The following is a 14,545-nucleotide window of genomic DNA, read 5'->3' as shown; positions in this document are numbered from 1 at the left end:
GAAAAACAGCCACAATAATGAGTAATATATGATATCAATCAAGCAGCAAATAACAACTTATATGATGAAATGTGAGTAATAATGAGTAATTAAACTTATCGTCAGCAAATGAGCCTGGCATATCCTATCCTAGAAGGCAAAATGGCATTCCAGATTTATACCAGCAAAGCTGCCATCTCTGTGAGGCAATTACCAATTCAACCCTCAGAACTGGCCACTAGCCACTTAATACCTCCATGGTCTCAGATGTCACCCAGGGCTCTGTGGGGTCTGGTGACACACTCGGACCTGGGTCTGACCCTGGCCCTGCACACAAGTCCAAGTGCAATGAGGAGAGGTCTTACTGAGGAGGCAAGGCAGCCTCTTACCAGGCTCAGGAAAAAACCTCTGGTTTTGCTCTTTGATCCATGTGCTGGTGTCTCTGGATGGGAAAGATTAGGAGAATGACCAGAGAATTATGAAAAGCTCTAGCTTAGCCATCCTGAAAACACAACATACTGCATGGTCCAATCTGGCGGCTACTGGCCACATGTGGCTATGGAGCACATGAAATGCAGCTAGCTAGTGCAACCAATAACTGAATCTTTATTTTTTACTTTACTTTAAGTTCTGGGATACATGTGCTGAACATGCAAGTTTGTTACATAAGCATATATGTGCCATGGTGGTTTGCTGCGCCTATCAACTCATCATCTAGGTTTTAAGCCCTGCATGCATTAGATATTTGTCTTAATACTCTCCCTCCCCTTGCTCCCCCACCCGCCAACAGGCCCCAGTGTATGATGTTCCCCTCCCTGTGTCCATGTGTTCTCATGAAGAACCGAACCTTTGAGTTATTTATATAAGCACATGTGGCTAGTGGTTAGCATGTCGGACAGCACAGTTCCAGACAGCTGAGCCTCTGAAGAAAAGGGGCCCTGGGAGGTTCTGAGTGACGTGGCCATCACCTCTTACCTTAGTGGTTTGGAGATCCTGTCTCAAGGGTGCATGGGAGTCAGACAAGGGTTTGGATGTGGGTCAGCTGAGCAGCAGGTCCTTGGTAGTCTTCAAGGTTATTGCCTGGACTCTCCCTTCCTATGTCTAACAGTGCTGAGCCAAGAGGAAAGCTGATAATTCTCGAGAAATTGAAAATCCAATATAGAGCTAGCTTCTCTGCCACCTTGCCCTTTTCTGAGTGGCACAGCCACTTGTAGCTCCCAGGAAGGCCAAGGCTTTGTATGCTACCTCATTCTTTATTGGGCAAAAAACAGACCCAGCTGTCCTGCCAGGGAGAAAGGAGAGGACCCTTACGAGAAGGAGAGGAGTCCTTCCCGTTTGGATGGTTGCTTTTGAATAAAAGGGGCCCCAGGATCCAATGTGGATTTTGAAGACATTAAGATAGCTCATGAACCTGTGTGTGTGTGTGTGTGTGTGTGTGTGTGTGTGTGTGTATGGGCACAGGTGTGCACATGCACATGCACACACAGTTCACTCATGAAAGAGCTGACTTTTGGAACATCAGAACAAGATGCCTTGGTCTGGAAAAACTGGAGGCTTTGCTCCATTTTAATTGGGTTCGAAAAGATGATGAACTAAATCTGCCTCTGGGTTTGCTTTTGAAACTCATATTGGAATTTATTTCAGAATATTATTCCATAAGCAGAATGCTGCTTATGGAAGCGATGGTGGATTTGGCCCTGAGATTTTTTTTTCTCCAATTGCTTTTCAACTCTAGCAGCAATAAATGGCCCAAACCAGTCACAGTCTTTGTGTGTAAGCTGATGACAAAGGCCACTCTCTACCCACCTCACCAGGCTCTCAACCACCCAATATTTCTTAAACTTGGGACTTTATTGCAGGCAAACGTCTTAATGTCCTTTAAAAGATAGACTCTTTCTGGATCCTTCAATTAATTGACTGTGGTGGATACCAGCGGCTCCTGAATGGGCTTTCTGCAGTGGCATGGACAAGATTAGTTTTCTGCTATCACCATAATTTACAAGGCTCACATAACCATGTAACGACTTGGTGATTACATGGGAAATATCGTATAAATACATAGTAATTACAAGTTCATGCAGATTACTTGGTATATACATTTGAAGTTACTGAGTAGTTCAAAGATTAATTATCCTGTAACTGGCAGTATTTAAATCATCTTTTCTCGTATACGAATACATTGAGGCTGACTTCAAGGCTGGCGAGGACGGGGATGCGATGAGTATGATCTGAAAAGAAAAAATGAAATTTGACAGGCATGGATTATTTGAAGCATGCATATGTGAGCCGAGCAGCCATTACACTTTGATGCAAATCGTAGGGGAGAGAGCCGGGGGATGGTCTGTAGAGAAAGGTGCTGAACAAAGTAAAGATTTCCTGCTGGCGACTTGAAATTTAAACAAATAATTATTTAAATGGCTGCTCGGCATTATGTTCCGAGTTGTGTGCATTCATGTCAACATCTGGTACCAACATTTTGACAATTCTATTAAAATGCCCCAGCATTCCCTATCTAACACCTGTTAGCTCTAATTTTCTTTCCTGAGAAGCACACCAGTAGACAGCGTAGATTCCAAATCATTTATCACTTTTAAAGTGCTTCCATATGCGCGTTGGACCCAGCCTGGCCCTAGGCAAACGTTTTCTGAATGCATTAAAATTCAGGACTATTTTTTTAAAGTGTAGACACCAATGTTTCATTGAATTCATGTCTGGTAATTATTAGCTTAAATTATGGCTCACACATGACTTGACAAAGTGGACCATGAATTAAAACACACATACACACACACACTTGCACACACCACACATACACACACACCCCAGAACTCTTCAATAGATGCATCCAACTCATACATTGCTAGTTATTGAGATGTCAGTCAGTAATCATTAGGCAAACACTCTTCATGGAGAGAACTGCTAAGAGGCCCAGGCGTCCCAGGAGAGGATCTAAAAATGTCAAAAATGTTACAGTATAAATGAACGACACCAACAAGAGAACATGTGTTAGAAATGCAGGCAATTAGTTAAGATATTACAAGTTTCAACCTCTGAGCAAAACAGGCAACAAAAATTTCCTCTTGACAAAAGGCTACTCATAAGATCAAGTCCATTCCCAGACAATATAATCTCCCTGAATTGGAGCAACACTCCAGCAGGCTGGGAGGGAGGGATGAACCCGGGGGGATTCAGGGGTTTGTAGGGTGTGCGCCCCGGGGTAGGTCCTGCCTTGCCTGAAAATGACTGATTTGACTGCCAGGCTCCTGAAGTGGAGAAATGAAGTCTGAAGTGAAGGAAGTCCTGCGACCCACGGATCCGGCTCATGAAGCTCGCAGGCTGCTCCCGGCTGGAGCTTCGGAATAAAATTTAGAAGGTAGAATGAAATCGGATTGCTGTTTTCAAAGGAAATGAGGTAGTTGCAAAAGGCAGTGGGGAGTGGGTATATATGAGATAGATAAATACTTGCTCATTGCTTTTCAGAGATTTTAAAATTAGATATTGTAGATTGTACAGTTTCTTTCTGTATACACACACAATACATACATATATGTACATGCACATATACACACAAATCTATATGGAGGTGTTTTAAGCAAAAAAGCAAAAATAATCCACAACACCCTCCATATATACACATACAGGAAATATATTTTAAGCAAAATACATGATTTGCACTTTGGGTAAGGATTTGAATGGGCCTCTTAGAAATATGAGGAAATACTGTGAATACAAGAAAGAAGGGATGAAAACCTGAGTGCACCAACTCTAAAGGTAAAAAAAAAAAAAAAAAAAAAAAATTGTAGACAGTTAAAATGTCCGTCTCTGTACACAACGCACACCTACACGTTCACACTTCCTCTGTTTACTAAATAACATTTCAGCACAGTTTTCATCTTATAAGGAAAGTGTTTGAAACTTGGAATAAGTGCACTTAATTAAAGGAAGGCTGTGAAAATGTGCACTAATCTGATATGACTAATAGCAAAGTGCATGAAATTGCTAATTAGAATTTCATTAAAGGTGCTGCTTTATCAGACTGTGAATATCACAACCTTTAAAATTCTTTCAGGAGAGCTTAATTCCTTTTCAAACAGAAATATTCTTTAAAGACATTTGATTTGTTCTGAAGGAATTCATGGCTTAGGTTGGAACTTAAAATGTTGCCGATATTCCAGGAGGTGACATCAGAATAGGAATATAGATCGGGGACTTTGTTTCATTTGCTGATGAATCGCCCTCCCCCACCTCTATGGATTATTGTTCAACAACCAATCACGAAAAATGCAATTGAGTCTTTGGTTTGCTCCATGTATAATTTGTTTTCTGCTGAAGCCAAACATTTATTCTCACCTAGCAGAATAAAGGAAAAATTATTTTAAAAAATTTAAAAGTCACTATGAATAAAATTAAACATTTAAATTTTCACATATGTGAAAACAAAAAGGACAGCAGACAACACAATATTTTTTCCTTTAAAAGGTCATTCATTTTTTTAAGCCAGTGCCCATTTGTCTTTCTTTAAAAAATAAAACTCTTAAAAAAGCAGTCACCTTTCAATCATAAAATTGCACTTTTCAGAATTGGGTGAGTCCGATGGTAACAACAGCAAATGCATTTTACTCCTTCCCTGACTTGTTTTCCTGGGTTATCAGGTTTTCTTATTTTACATTTTAATTATTCCCTGAACTAAATCTGCATTTCAGCTTGCTTTTTGCCAATCAGATTTTTAAAATTCTACCTTTTTATTCCTTCATCTTTTCTACTTTCGACCTTCTTTTCTGCCACTTTATTTTCATTTGCAAAAGTTACTATAACAGGTTGTTACCCTCTCTGCACAAAGCTTCCAATGTTACCAATCGGATTTTTGTATTTGCTGTTTTTCCTAATTGTTGAAGGGTTCTTACAATCAGTAACTGGGTTCTTTTTAATACTCAAGCTTAATTGAACAGTTACATTTTGTTACTAAAAAGCCATGAATGCTAATGGAAACTACAGCTCACTCAAAGCATGTTTACTTTTACAGAAGTTGTTAAAAAACCAGCTCTGCTCCAAATTTGCTGAACACACCAGTTAACAGTGAGGTAATTTTGGAGAACTGAATATTCTAAATACATTTTAAAGCCTTGGTTTAAAAGCTAATCAGTCATATTTACATGACCATCGTATCTGAAAGGAGAGAAAATGAGAACAGAAGTAACTTTGAGAAACAGTGTGATTTCTTTGGACATTTAAACAAATCTCAAGTGGGTTAATTACAGTTTGTTCTGATTTTAACTCCACCAATAGGAATTTTCATGGCATTTAGATAAGTTATCAACTGGGCTAGGTAACAGATAAAAGATTGCATTTTCTTTGCCAACATTTGGGAGGTACACTTGTACAATAAGTGCAACAATTTAAAAAATCGGTCTAGACTTCAGTGAATGAAAATTATGCTTGTTAACTGTAGTGTCTGGAGTCCGAACTGGTGTGTCAGTCTTGCTTATCCCTGGGCCACCGTCAAACAAAGCTGCTAATTCGAATGCTTTAAGTTTCAAATTGGGAAATATTGTTCTAATATGGCAACAATGGGGCTGTTGTCCTTTCAAGCGCTCTGCGATTACAGGCTCGTTTTATGCAAAACAAATGGCAGGTAATTGAGATTTAATTCTTTTCAAGTAAATTACAGTGAGTGCGTGACACAAAGCTGCGGCGGACCCTCCTTTCTCTGTCAATAGTTGAATTAATGATGGCAGGAGTAAAAACAGCAATTGTGCACAACGGCTCTCCCCGGGTCCCCCACCCCCGCCACGGAGGAACCTGCCAATCAGGCTGCGCCACCACCAGGCTGGGAAGCCTAGGGTCGCCGATGTTCCAGGATGGAATGTTCTGGTGTCACCGTGCGTGGGGTCACAGAGCTGGGAACTCGCTCAGAGCCAGGGTCTCTGCTGGGGTCAGCGTCTGTGCGCTAAAGCCAGGGCGCAAACTGCGTGCGCATTGCGGGTACCAGGGGCTTATGGTGCTGGAAATACAAGGCCGAGTTGCCGGCGCAAAGAGTTCCCCGGGCGGGTTGGTGATCCAGCGCGCTTTGATAACAGGTTAACCCGAGCAACCTTCGCTCTGCGAGAGATCCGCCGGAGGGCTCCGGAAGACTGCGGCGCAGCGGAGGGAGAGGCGGGGAGAGGCCCCCTCTGCGAGCACCGTCTGGGCGCAGTACGGTGGGCTGTGCGCTGCGCATCCCCGGGCGATCTTGGGTTCTCAGAGCCTAAGACCTGAGCCGCAGGGCTCCAGTTCTCATCTAGAAGCGGGAGAAATTCAGGTGGGACAGGAGACACGGGGGTGAGATCTTTGAGAGGGCCGGCCGGGAAAGTGGGGGTCGCCTGTAGCTGAGAGGGCCGCATGCCGAGGGTCCCGACCCCAGGCTCACCACAGGCAGCCTGGCGCGCAGGAAGGGGGTTTGGGATAGAACGTAGCACCGGGCTGAGTGCTCAACAACGATTGAACTGACTTCTGAAGGACTGTGGGCCCTGACCACTTCCCACTGTACTTGGTACAAAATCCAAACTCCTTCCTGAGGCCCATGGGAAATATGTTCTCAGACTTTTGCCGGGGCGTCTGCTCTAAAGTGCTCTGGATTTGAAATGCCAGGATGGAATCCTGCCTGCCCTGTCCTTAAAGGGTGAGTTGGAGCAGATTCCTTAACCTCTCTGGCCTCCCAGATGTAAATGGAGTTAACGAAACCCCACCTTCAAGGGCCCTTATGGGCACTTCATGAGCTACCAATAGAGTGCTTAGAATGTGGCCTGGCACAAGGTACAATGCCCAGTGAATATTAGCAGGGGTCACTCCGCCTTAGCCGTGTCCATCTTCTTCATTTTCCTGGACCTCCCTAAACGTGTCCCTGCCACGGGGCCTTTGTACTTGCAGGCAGAGCTCTTGCCCTGCCCGTCATGGCTCTACTTCCGGCCTCAGCTCATCCTTTCTAGATGAGAGGTCTTCACGACCATCAACCACCCCACCCTTCACTTTCATAAAGCTCTTTGTTTTCTTCCTAGTATTTTTCTTGTTCTGAATGTTTTTCACCATTTGCTTGGTGTTTTTTGACTTCTTCTCCACAAAATGTAAGTTCCATGAGAATGGGGACCTTGTGTTCTTGTTCTCTGCAGGTGCCCAGCACTTTGATCAGTGTCTGCTTCATAGTAGGCACTCAAATACTGTGGAATGGATGAATGGAGTCACTTCCTTTCCAACATGCACGCCAACGTGGTTGAACTGCCTCCTTTCTAAGTGCCAAAGTCTGTTTTGCAAGGCTGTAAGTGAAATCACTGACATGGAAATTATATTTTCAAAATTAAAGGAACAATTTTCTAAAGAAATCTAGGTTCTCAAGAAGGGTGCCAGACGACTGGAGACTTTTCTCTTTGTCACCATCTTTCTACCCTGACAAATTCTCACTGTGGGCTGGAGCCAGCTTCTGTGAACTCTCCACAGCTCCCTCTTCCTGAAGATGGGGCTTGAGGGATGGTACAGGGGCCTTTTGGATTCCTCTCCAGTTGAGGGCTGTGCTGGCTGTGGCCCAGCCGGGCCCTAGGAACCCTCTAGACCTCCACCAACAGTGCAGCAATGCCTGCTTTATCTGCCCTTCGATGCCCCCTTCCCCCTCCAGTGACTGCATCTTGTGGCACTGGCCTTTGTCCTTAACCTCCTCGGTCAGAGCTTCTCTGTTCCTTTGACTGCCCCTCTTGTGGCTTGGCATTAGTCACAGATTCACACCTGCTTTTTCTTCTCCCCAGAGCCAGCTGCTTTAGACTGGCTCCTGCTAGGCTTGCCAGGCCGAATGAGGGAGCCTGAGGGGCTGGGTGGGGCTGAGATGAGTCAACCGGCCAGGGTTATTGTATCTCAGTGCCCCGGCTGGAGCCAGGGGTGGAGTATTTCCAAAACTGGCCTGCCTCCTGTCTCATGCTATTTATTTACTCAGTGAGATCATTGTAAACAATGAGTATCTGGGCCACAGTGACCATCCTTGGTGGCAACTCCCATCCCAGGGTCCTATCTTTGGGATCGAATTTGGAGAGGATCTCTTGCTATCCAGAGAACAAGAAATATAAATATTCAACTTATTCACATATCCAAAGGCAGTTGCTTAGCACCATTGGGCACAGTAGTGGGTGCTGGGGACACAGATACAATAATAGCTAACACTTGTTTAGCACTTCCCATGTGCCAGGAACTGTTCTAGGCGCTTCATGTGTGTTACATGACTTCATACAATACTCACGAATAGGTTATTTTATTGTCCCCTTATAGGAGGAAACTGAGGCTCAACACAGAAACAGATCACATGGCCAGGAGGTTGCAGGGTCTGGGCTTGGAACCAGGACCTACACTCCTAACCATCATGCTGCACTGTCCCTCTGTTTCAGTCCCCAAAAGGGATAGGAAACAGCCTCAGCCCTCTGGGGGCACAAAGCCACAGAAGCAAACTGAGAAGGTGGGTGGGAGGGGGTAGTTCCCTGCATAGGAGATCAATAGTGACATATTTCAGCTCTTACTACATACCAGGCCCTGTTCTAACTGCTTAACACATATTATTAGCTGTTGAAATCTTCGCAGCAACCCTAGGTGGTGGGGAGTAACATCACCTCCATTTTATAGGTGAGGCAGATCCTACAGCTTGCCCATGATCTCGGGGCTAGAAAGTGGCAGAGCTGGGATTTGAACTCAGAGACCCTTTGCTCCAGGGTCCCTGCTGTTACCCTAACCATGTGTGAGGCCTCTGTTGGAGACTCATGGTGCCCACGTGCTGATGTGCAGGCAGCCCAGAGGGTGCTGAGTCTCTGATTGCTCAGGTGTTCAAAACACCCTGTGCTTAGAGTTGGAAGACCTGGCTTAGAGCCCCAGAGCTGCTGCTTCCTAACTGAAACCCTTGGGGAATCTCCATTTCCTTGTTTGTAAACAGGGGTATTGAGGTCAGCTCTACCTGCCCCCCAGGGCCACTGTAAATGAGGATTAAAGAAGATAACATACAGGGAAGCGCTCTGTGAAGTGCAAACTGCTGACCTCAGAAACACTCAGTTCCATGGCTCTGGTCCATGCTGGGCAGCCAGGTGACCCACCCACCTCAGAGTTCATGCCCTCTAGTTCAGGATGCATGGCACATGGAAAATGAAGAAGTGATTTTAAAATAATGCAAAATGGCTATAAAAATAAAATAATAAGATGTCTCATTTGATGATGCAGATTATTAGAGAATTAAATCTGTTACTTTTTTTAAAAAAATCTTTTTCTAGAAGGATTGGATTCCAAGGCACCTGGGTCAACACTTGCAGATGCCAGCCAGCCGGGCCTGGTGCTGGTGCTTTGTGTGGTCAACCCCAGTGGGCCTTCTGCAGCCTTGGAAGTCGAGACTGAAATTGCATCCATTTTATGGGCCAAGACATTGAGAGGTGAAAGAACTGGAGCTAATGAACAGAGGAGCTGGTCTCTGAACCAAGTGCAGCTGACTCCAGTCGCTGCAGCTTTGCTGCAGCTCTGCAGAATCCCCGCACCAGCTTGGGAAGAAGGCCGCCCTTCTCTTCTGCTTCTGAACGTTCCACTTTAGCTGCACATTATACTGAGTGACTCCTCCCCACAACCTCAGCACTTTCACGTCTTTCAGCCCTTCCTACTCTTTTTTTTTTTTTTTGAGACGGAGTCTTGCTCTGTGGCCCAGGCTGGAGTGCAGTGGCGCGATCTCAGCTCACTGCAAGCTCCGCCCCCCAGGTTCACGCCATTCTCCCGCCTCAGCCTCCCGAGCAGCTGGGACTACCCGCGCCCGCCACCATGCCTGCCGAAATTTTTTGTATTTTTAGTAGAGACAGGGTTTCACTGTGTTAGCCAGGATGGTCTTGATCTCCTGACCTCGTGATCCGCCTGCCTTGGCTTCCCAAAATGCTGGGATTACAGGCGTGAGCCACCGAGCCCGGCCTTTTTTTTTTTTTTTTTTTTTTTTTTTTTTTAATATTTTTAGTTTTTGAGACAGAGTCTTGCTGTCGCCCAGGCTGGAGTGCAGGGGTGTGATCTCAGCTAACTGCAACCTCCACCTCCCAGGTTCAAATGATTATTGTACCTCAGCCTCCTGAGTAGCTGGGATTATAGGCGCACATCACCACACCCAGCTAATTTTTGTATTTTTGTAGAGATGCGGTTTCACCATATTGGACAGGTTGGTCTTGAACTCCTGGCTTCAAGTGATCTGCTTACCTCAGCATCACAAAGTACTGGGATTATAGGCATAAGCCACCGTGCCCGTCCCAGCCCTCCCTATTCTTAGGGCATATACCATCCACACAATACCCCTGTTGAGTGTCTGGGGGCAATTCCACAACCTGTCCACCTACCCACCAGCTTGCTGTTGTTGTATTAAAGGCTTGTGGTCAACACCCTGGACTTAAGCAAGGTGCATGCAAGGGAACATGCTCTATCCCCAGGAGCTCGCTGTGGGCTTGGACCTCCCCCAGTGTGAGCAATACCTTGGAGGGCCAGGATGGCACGCATACGACAGGCAATGTAGCCTTGGCTTCCCTCCGCATTCACATCAGACCTACCTCTGGCCCCAGAGGCTGAATTTATTTTGGCTTAAATGACAGGGTGGTCCGAAATAGTAAAAATACTCCCTTCATGAAGCCACTGGGTGAATCTAGTAAGGTTGTGAAGGGGATGTCAGCTGCCTCTGGGATTGTGGTGTCACCCTAAATGGGCTGCTGGGCCCTGGCATGGTGCTCAGGTTACCAGTAACTGGCGACTTTACCAGGATGCCCATATGCCCTTCGGAGGGTTCCTTCCCTTAGACCGTGACTTCCAAGGAGGCAGATTTAGACTGTATGATGGGGCATGAGGACAACGAAGGCATGTTCACTGCTTGCTTTGATCTCATGGGTGACCAAGAGCAACTCCGTGCTGAATGAGTGCAAGAATGGGAATGAGGAGTCACTATAGGACTCCTCAGTGTAGCCACTGGGGATGGAGGCCCCATTCCTTGCTTACTAGCTATGGGTCCTTGAGCAAATTATATTATTTCTCTATGCCTCAGTTTCCTCATCCATAAAGGTAAGGTCATAACTGGATTGGGAGGAGTCAATTATGCAATATATAGAAAAGCATTTTGAATGGTGTTTGTTACAGAATAAGCAGGCAATAACTATTAGCTGACCCCAAAATATCAGCTCAACATTGTCTTCTCTACGCACATTCAAAATACGTAACACACGACAGTCACAAAGTGGAATGCCTTTTCAGCTCTATGTTGACAAGAGATGAGCCGGAAGTATACTCCTGGTTTCACCACTTACCACTGTGTGATCTCAGGTAGTGACCTAGTTTTCTGTGTTTCAGTTGCTTTATCTGTTAAATGGGTATAAAATTTAAAAAATCAATTACTGATAGGATTAAATAGTGTACATAAAGCAAATAGTGCTTATTATTCTTCTTCACCTTCCTGCCCTTTTAACATTTTTTCCTGTCCAAGCCCTTTTGAAAGACTGACGTGTTCTCCAAGCCAGTTTTCTTTCCTTTCTGGGTGCACAGGAAGACATTTCCCAACCTCCTTTGGAGTCAGAGCCCCACGTGACTGAGTTCTGGCCAATGGAATGTGGGTAGGGATAATATATGCTGCTTTCAGGCCTGGCCCCTAAAATTTCTTGTGAGATCCTTCTTGCTTGTTTTCGCCTCCATCTGGCAACTGACTGTCAGTGCTCAGCAGGACCTTGGGAACTATGTATTGAAGATGCTGGAGCCCATGCCAGGAAAACCCTGCCCTCATTGCCTGTTCCCTGCAGGCCTGCTTGGACTGGGACACTTTGTATGAAACCATTGAGACACACAGGGTATTTGTTACTGCAGCTAGCAGTGAGCCTGTCCTGACAACACTGAATTGTACAGAACTTGTATCTAGTGTACACACCTACTTACATGCATTCAAGATTTTGCATGTATTTTAGAGTCTTCTTGATTCCAGCCCTCTTAGGCCCTTACTGCCTTAAAAATCAAGACCCAGCAGTTGTTATTGATCTTAGTGAGATAATTCCTGAGAGCAACTTCCTGGCTTCAGGGTCTCCCTGCAACAGAGAGGTTCTGAAGACAGCCCCTTACCTAAGGAATTTTAGTGACAGCTGGCCTTTCAGGGCACAGGTCTCCTACAAAGGCACCGCTAATCACATCGACACTCTCCTTCGTACTGCAGTTGCCAAAGTGCTTGCTCTCAGCCTCATAGCACACCCAATAGATTTGATGGATCACAGGTTAGAGAATCAGGCAGACTGCAGCTCCTCCCAACTGAGCCCTTGAGACTCTTGCTCTGGAGCCCCTTCCTCCCCATCCAGCCCTGCCCTGGTTCTGCCTTGGGTGAGATGGGGTCTCAGCGCGGCCTCCCTGTTCAATCCCACACTCCCCAGAGGCTGAGGCTGTGCTGTTATCATTCCCCTTGACGGCTGCAGGGTTGGGGTGCACAGCAGACATCATTTGTTTTGCAAAGAGTTGTTGATTTCAGGGATCAGGGACCATCCTGATGGTGTTCTGGAAAAAATAATTCCTCAGCTTGAGTGAGGTTTATGTTAATAAAAGGTAATGTATATATCGAATGCCTGTTCTGTTCCAGGCCCTTCTCTTAGTTCGTTACCACCCCCCCAATCCTATGAGATGAGTTTTAAATAGCTTATGTTGCAGGTGAGGAAGAGGAGATGTGAAGATGCCAGGCCCAGAGTCCCAGAGCTGAGTCGTCGAACAGTGTGGGTCAATCCAATGGTCATAACGACTAGCATTTCCTGGCCCTTAACTGTGTGCTGGGAGCAATGTATGTCAGGTGCTTTCAATGAGTTATTTCATTTCACTTTGATAATTTCCTTACCGAGTGGGAACTGCTGTTATCACTATTTTACAGGTGAGAAAAACAAGTTTGTGTAGGTTAGGAGACGTGGAACCTAGACTCATTTTCCAAATCCTCTGCCTTTAGAGCTTGCACTTTCACTCCCTCGGCACCTGCAGTGCCTACTCCTGCCACTTGGAAAGTGCATCAAGGACCAAGTAGGTGCTCCTCTAGGGGCGGGGACTTTTGGGTGGAAGCCCTTCTAAAGTCAGGGTGAACCAGCGCCTACTGCATGCAAACGCTGGCCCTCAGCCCTGTGATGATGCGCAGGATGCTCGACTGTCCCAAGCATTGGCATCCTGGCAGAGAGGGGGCTGTGTACCTCCACTTCCAGCCCAAATAAGTCAGTGCCATGGAAAGGTGGATGCAGCTCTCCTCAAAGGAAAAAGAGGTCATAAGGGTAGAGGTAGAGATGGCTTTACCCAGGAAGTGGGATTGGGATGAGCCTTGCCTATTTGGATTTGAATCTCAGCTCTGTCACTTGTTAGCGGAATGACTTTGGGGAAGTTATCTAACCTTGGAGTCTCAGTTTTACCATCTTTTAAAATGGAGGTGATAAAAGTACCTACCTAATAGGATGACCAGGAGGATTAAATAAGTGAATTAACATGTAAAGTGTATGAAACACAGTAAGCTCTATATTATATACTTCTTTACTCTTTCTAATTATCAAGGACTTGTAGAATTTTAATAGATGAAAAGAGGCATTGTATTACTCTGTTTTTACGCTGCCAATAAAGACATACCTGAGACTGGGAAGAAAAAGAGGTTTGACTTACAGTTCCACATGGCTGAGGAGGTCTCATAATCATGGCAGAGGGCAAAAGGCACTTCTTACATGGTGGCAGCAAGACAGAATGAGGAAGAAGCAAGAGCAGAAACCCCTGATAAACCCATGAGATCTCGTGAGACATATTCACTATCATGAGAATAGCATGGGAAAGACCACCTCCATGATTCACTTACTTCCCCCGGAGCCCTCCCACCACATGTGGGAATTCTGGGAGGGACAATTCAAGTTGAGATTTGGTGGGGACACAGCCAAAGCATATCAGGCATAATGCACCAAGTGAATGCCACAAGCACTTCTTCACAGTTGAGAAAGCACAGGTGTGTTTTGAGAATAATGAGCATCTTTGTCTGGCTGGTTTTATGGGAACAGTAGAAGATGAGGCTAGAAAGAGAGGTGGGGCCAGGTTGAAGAGTATGTACTTAACAGGCAATTGGGAACCAATGAAGGTTTTTGAGCATGGAGTGTTATGACCAGAGCTGAGTTTTAGAAAAATCCTTCTGACTGCAAAGCGTAGGGCAGATTGGAATGGGAGTAGGGGGAGAAGTCCAGGAGAATCCCATTGTCATTGACCAGGGGAGAAGATATTGGGACCTGGCAGGACAGGGAGAGCATGAGCTGGCACACATGGCAGAGGGAGGTCCCTTGAATCTTGGTGGTCTGTGTGCTGTGTGGGGCGTGTGCTACCTATACCCCTGGCCAAAGGCAGGCATGGCAGTAGTGCCCATCTCAGGTCCAAGCGAGTGGATGGGACCCACTGACCCACTGCAGGGCTTTCTCTTTGCAGGCCCAGGCCTGGAATGCAGTCCTTCTGGGCATGATGTCATCAATGGTAGCTTTGGGCTAAGAAAGAGACAAAGGTAGAGAAATAGGGGACCAGCTTCCTTTTGGTCCTG

This window comes from Macaca nemestrina, chromosome 9 (assembly GCF_043159975.1).
Source record: "Macaca nemestrina isolate mMacNem1 chromosome 9, mMacNem.hap1, whole genome shotgun sequence".
Taxonomy (NCBI): domain Eukaryota; kingdom Metazoa; phylum Chordata; class Mammalia; order Primates; family Cercopithecidae; genus Macaca; species Macaca nemestrina.
Note: the sequence above shows the minus strand (reverse complement) of the source record.